Here is a 5,000-nt window from a genome sequence, read left to right on the forward strand (position 1 = left end):
GGGGGGGGGGGCGAGGTATTAGGAAATAGATAGATAGATAGTGGTGCCGTGGGTGTCGACAGTAGACATAGCACACTGCCACCTACAGGGATCCGACGGAACTACGCCACCCATGCCGGCAAAACAGTATCGCCATCTATGAAAATAGGGCGACACACATGCAATACCGCCATCTATGCGCATCTGACAACACTACGTCCGCACCACAAACATACCGCCATCTGTAGGTCTCCCGCAACATGACCTCCTGCAACGACGCTACCGCCATCTATGAGACGCCAAGCCGACTAAGACAGCGATGGCGCCACAGTGGCCGCCGTTCGACGCACCCACAAAGGCTGCAGCCTCTGTCGACCATAGCACCCAATCTCCAGTGGCTCTGCCGCACGAAGCCGTGGACCGGCAATGACGCCACCCGCACCCGTTCGTGCACCCACCCCAACCGCCAAACTCGCACCTCCAGCGGATGAACGGCGGACGTTTCCCGCACTCGTAAAGTGACAATCCACCCCTATAACTTGCGTTTCATGAAGAGTTATTTCCAATATGCGACATTCCCGCTGTCCGTATACATGAGCCGCGACCTGTACCACTTACGAGCGAGAGACGCGATCGCGTTGCTCCACTGTACGGCGTCCGGATACCGAGCCATCAGCATGTCGGTCCCCATGCGCGTTGCACTCGCACATCGCAGTCGCAAAAACGTGGGGCAAATATATTACGCGGAAGAGTTATAACAGACCGAGCCCACTGCTTGGGGGGAGGTCTTTGTCACTGATGTACACAGATGGAACATTTTGGACTGGAACCAGATTACCCGTACACACGGCGCTGATTAGTAATCAATGCAGAGCCATCAAACTACAGCAAATATACAACAACTGTCCGTATACATGCTGAAAGAGTCTGCCCAAAATGGGAACCACACGTCAGCCAGACACTCTGATCACGCACCACTCTCTGCTTCTAACAGCGCACATACAATATGTAAGCACCAGCATGGAACAACATCCAGTGCATCTTCTCCGCCACATTTACACCATCCACACTATCACAACCAGACCAGGAGGTCCGTGCGGAAAATACAATATCCCAGCCTTTCGACATCCACCATTGCGCAGACCAGGCACCAACACCCACACATGTCCTATACAACGGTGCACCCAACATCACAATAGTACCTCCTGTCACAGCGCACAAACAATGACATGAGTCAAAGACACAGGTCTCACACAAGCATAGAATTGGAGCCGCCGCCTCTAATAAGCCAAAGGTGCATCCTGACGTGACAAATCTGATCATGTCACAAGCATTCACTTACTATAATCACTATCAACGACACCTGCCGCCCCCCGCCCCCCCCCCCCCCCTACACCTTTCCGTACAACAACGTGTTAACCTAACCTAACCTAACCTAACCTATGTTGTACCTTAACCTAACCTATGTTGTACCTTAACCTAACCTATGTTGTACCTTACACCTAACCTATGTTGTACCTTAACCTAACCTATGTTGTACCTTAACCTAACCTATGTTGTACCTTAACCTAACCTATGTTGTACCTTAACCTAACCTATGTTGTACCTTAACCTAACCCATGTTGTACCTTAACCTAACCCATGTTGTACCTTAACCTAACCCATGTTGTACCTTAACCTAACCCATGTTGTACCTTAACCTAACCCATGTTGTACCTTAACCTAACCCATGTTGTGCCTCAACCTAACCCATGTTGTGCCTCAACCTAACCCATGTTGTGCCTCAACCTAACCCATGTTGTGCCTCAACCTAACCCATGTTGTGCCTTAACCTAACCCATGTTGTGCCTTAACCTAACCATGTTTGTGCCTTAACCTAACCCATGTTGTGCCTTAACCTAACCCATGTTGTGCCTTAACCTAACCCCATGTTGTGCCTTAACCTAACCCATGTTGTGCCTTAACCTAACCCATGTTGTGCCTTAACCTAAACCCATGTTGTCGCCTTAACGTAACCCACGTTGTCGCCTAAAACCTGCTCTGTAATTGTTATACGACTCGTTCAATTACTGTAGTGTTGCCCACCCGCAACCCTCGCAATATAGTTCGCTACTCGCACTGCCCGCACCCCTGTGTATCGCTTCATGTTAAACACTTGCAAGTCTTGCTCACTTTCCACATGCTCCTGCTGTACACTGTAATGTGGATGGCAGCAGGACGTACATGCCGCCCCTCCCCACGTCCCCACCTTGCCCCCTGCCTTCGCAAGCTGGTTGGTGAGAAGTTTGCATGTTCAATGCCCTTCGCATGCGACGTACTCAGGCTACGTTGTGGTGCGGCCTGTGTCAACTGTCCGCTGATGTCGTACGCGTGAACCACAATCTGTACTGCACATTCGTCCTTATGTACTGAATGATACATCGTGGCACATGTGTGACCGCACAACGACTGCGCCAAAAACGGCGGACCATACAGTGCAAATATTGTGCACGCAGCTACGTGTCGTCTCCCTATGAGAGCTGGATTGCAGTGTGGTACGCCATAGAGACGTGTGGGAGGAACGGACGCCGTGGATGGCGATCAGCATGAGCTGTCTGTTGATGTATTCGGACCTAGTCGTCTCTCCTCACACACCGTGATGGCATGGTGCACCGCGTTCATATCTGCGACATGCTACAGAGGCCGGTTGAACAGTCGTTCGAGCAATGGACATCGCATACGTACGGGGGCACCTCCACGTATTGTCTAGGCGTGCACATTTTGTTGCGTGTATGTGGGCAGACGTAGTGTGGCGTGACACCTGACCAGGCATGCAATAATCGTTGAGGTTGCAAATGGCGATGGACGCCTGCGTTTTCTGGTGAAGTTACGCAAATGAACAAAATGGTAACCTGTTGTGGTGCGGTTGTACTCGTAGGGGTGAATCGGTGATGGCGACGATAGGTTGAGGTACTAACCGGTTGTTCCAGCGATACCCACCATGCCGACGAACTGAACGGCATCTGGGTGTGAAGCGATACGCGGCGGTGGCTGGGTGGGACCGTCCCCGGCCGGTGAGGGGGCGCCTCCCGGCGTGCTGGCCGCGCGGTGCGTGGGCGCACGCGCTACAGCCGGCTGGTGGGGGCGGGCCAGTGCAGGCGCGCCGGCCGACGGACGCGGCAGGCGTCGCAGCTGCGCGCCGGCGCACCCTGCGCGCGGCGCCGTGCGGCCAAAGTAGGTCCTCGCGGGCCCGGTGCGAAGCGCGGTGGACATCTTCAGTGTGCTGGTCGATTGAGGACTGTGTGCGTTGAGGATGCGCCGCCGCCCGGCGCTCGCGCCGCGACGCCGTCTGCTGCTCGGTCGCCCCAGCGGTTCTCGCTGGTGGTTTGTATCGCAGCTGTGCGGATGTGTTGGCGCGTGCGCTGTGCTGGGAGAGTTCGCTTCGGCACCCAAGTGGGGCTTTTGTCCTTCTGTGGCGCTGGCGTTGGAGCGCCGGTCACCGTAGGTGGCGCGTGTTGTCTCCCGCCGGCAATGCACGACAGCACGCTCCGGGCCTCTGTCGGCAGCGGCAAGCTCAGTTGGAGCACGGGTGGTCGCACCGAAAGCGTCTACTCGCCTAACTCCGGGCGATTGCGCCTCTCTCGAACCCGACCAAGTACTTGGGACGGCGCTGCGCGCCGCCGGGACCTGAGAGGGTTTCGAGGTGTATTGTGCAGGGGAGCTCAGCCTCCTCTGTTTGCAGAATGATTGAGCGGACGCTTGCGTGTTCGCGCGGGCCCCCGGGGACACACTCCGGGCGGCCGGCTGCTCAGCTCTAGTTGACGCAGCTCCCTGGTTGATCCCTGCCAGTAGTCATATGCTTGTCCTCAAAGATTAAGCCATGCATGTCTCAGTACAAGCCGCATTAAGGTGAAACCGCGAATGGCTCATTAAATCAGTTATGGTTCCTAGATCGTACCCACGTTACTTGGATAACTGTGGTAATTCTAGAGCTAATACATGCAAACAGAGTCCCGACCAGAGATGGAAGGGACGCTTTTATTAGATCAAAACCAATCGGTCGGCTCGTCCGGTCCGTTTGCCTTGGTGACTCTGAATAACTTTGGGCTGATCGCACGGTCCTCGTACCGGCGACGCATCTTTCAATGTCTGCCTTATCAACTGTCGATGGTAGGTTCTGCGCCTACCATGGTTGTAACGGGTAACGGGGAATCAGGGTTCGATTCCGGAGAGGGAGCCTGAGAAACGGCTACCACATCCAAGGAAGGCAGCAGGCGCGCAAATTACCCACTCCCGGCACGGGGAGGTAGTGACGAAAAATAACGATACGGGACTCATCCGAGGCCCCGTAATCGGAATGAGTACACTTTAAATCCTTTAACGAGTATCTATTGGAGGGCAAGTCTGGTGCCAGCAGCCGCGGTAATTCCAGCTCCAATAGCGTATATTAAAGTTGTTGCGGTTAAAAAGCTCGTAGTTGGATTTGTGTCCCACGCTGTTGGTTCACCGCCCGTCGGTGTTTAACTGGCATGTATCGTGGGACGTCCTGCCGGTGGGGCGAGCTGAAGGCGTGCGACCGCCTCGTGCGTGCTCGTGCGTCCCGAGGCGGACCCCGTTGAAATCCTACCAGGGTGCTCTTTATTGAGTGTCTCGGTGGGCCGGCACGTTTACTTTGAACAAATTAGAGTGCTTAAAGCAGGCAAGCCCGCCTGAATACTGTGTGCATGGAAATGGAATAGGACCTCGGTTCTATTTTTGTTGGTTTTCGGAACCGAGGTAATGATTAATAGGGACAGGCGGGGGCATTCGTATTGCGACGTTAGAGGTGAAATTCTTGGATCGTCGCAAGACGAACAGAAGCGGAAAGCATTTGCCAAGTATGTTTTCATTAATCAAGAACGAAAGTTAGAGGTTCGAAGCGATCAGATACCGCCCTAGTTCTAACCATAAACGATGCCAGCCAGCGATCCGCCGCAGTTCCTCCGATGACTCGGCGGGCAGCCTCCGGGAAACCAAAGCTTTTGGGTTCCGGGGGAAGTATG

General features: G+C 54.3%; 1 non-coding gene across 1 annotated transcript in view; it reads left to right on the forward strand.

Annotated features, from left to right (window-relative positions):
* The first annotated feature begins 3,786 nt into the window (after positions 1-3,786).
* Positions 3,787-5,000, forward strand: part of LOC124729633 — a 1,907-nt gene continuing 693 nt past the window's right edge. Inside the window, exon 1 of the ribosomal RNA XR_007007723.1 lies at positions 3,787-5,000. This exon is cut by the window's right edge and continues 693 nt beyond it. This is a non-coding gene — a ribosomal RNA (small subunit ribosomal RNA).

The sequence above is a fragment of the Schistocerca piceifrons genome, unplaced genomic scaffold, assembly GCF_021461385.2.
Source record: "Schistocerca piceifrons isolate TAMUIC-IGC-003096 unplaced genomic scaffold, iqSchPice1.1 HiC_scaffold_1214, whole genome shotgun sequence".
NCBI classification, from domain to species: Eukaryota; Metazoa; Arthropoda; class Insecta; order Orthoptera; family Acrididae; genus Schistocerca; species Schistocerca piceifrons.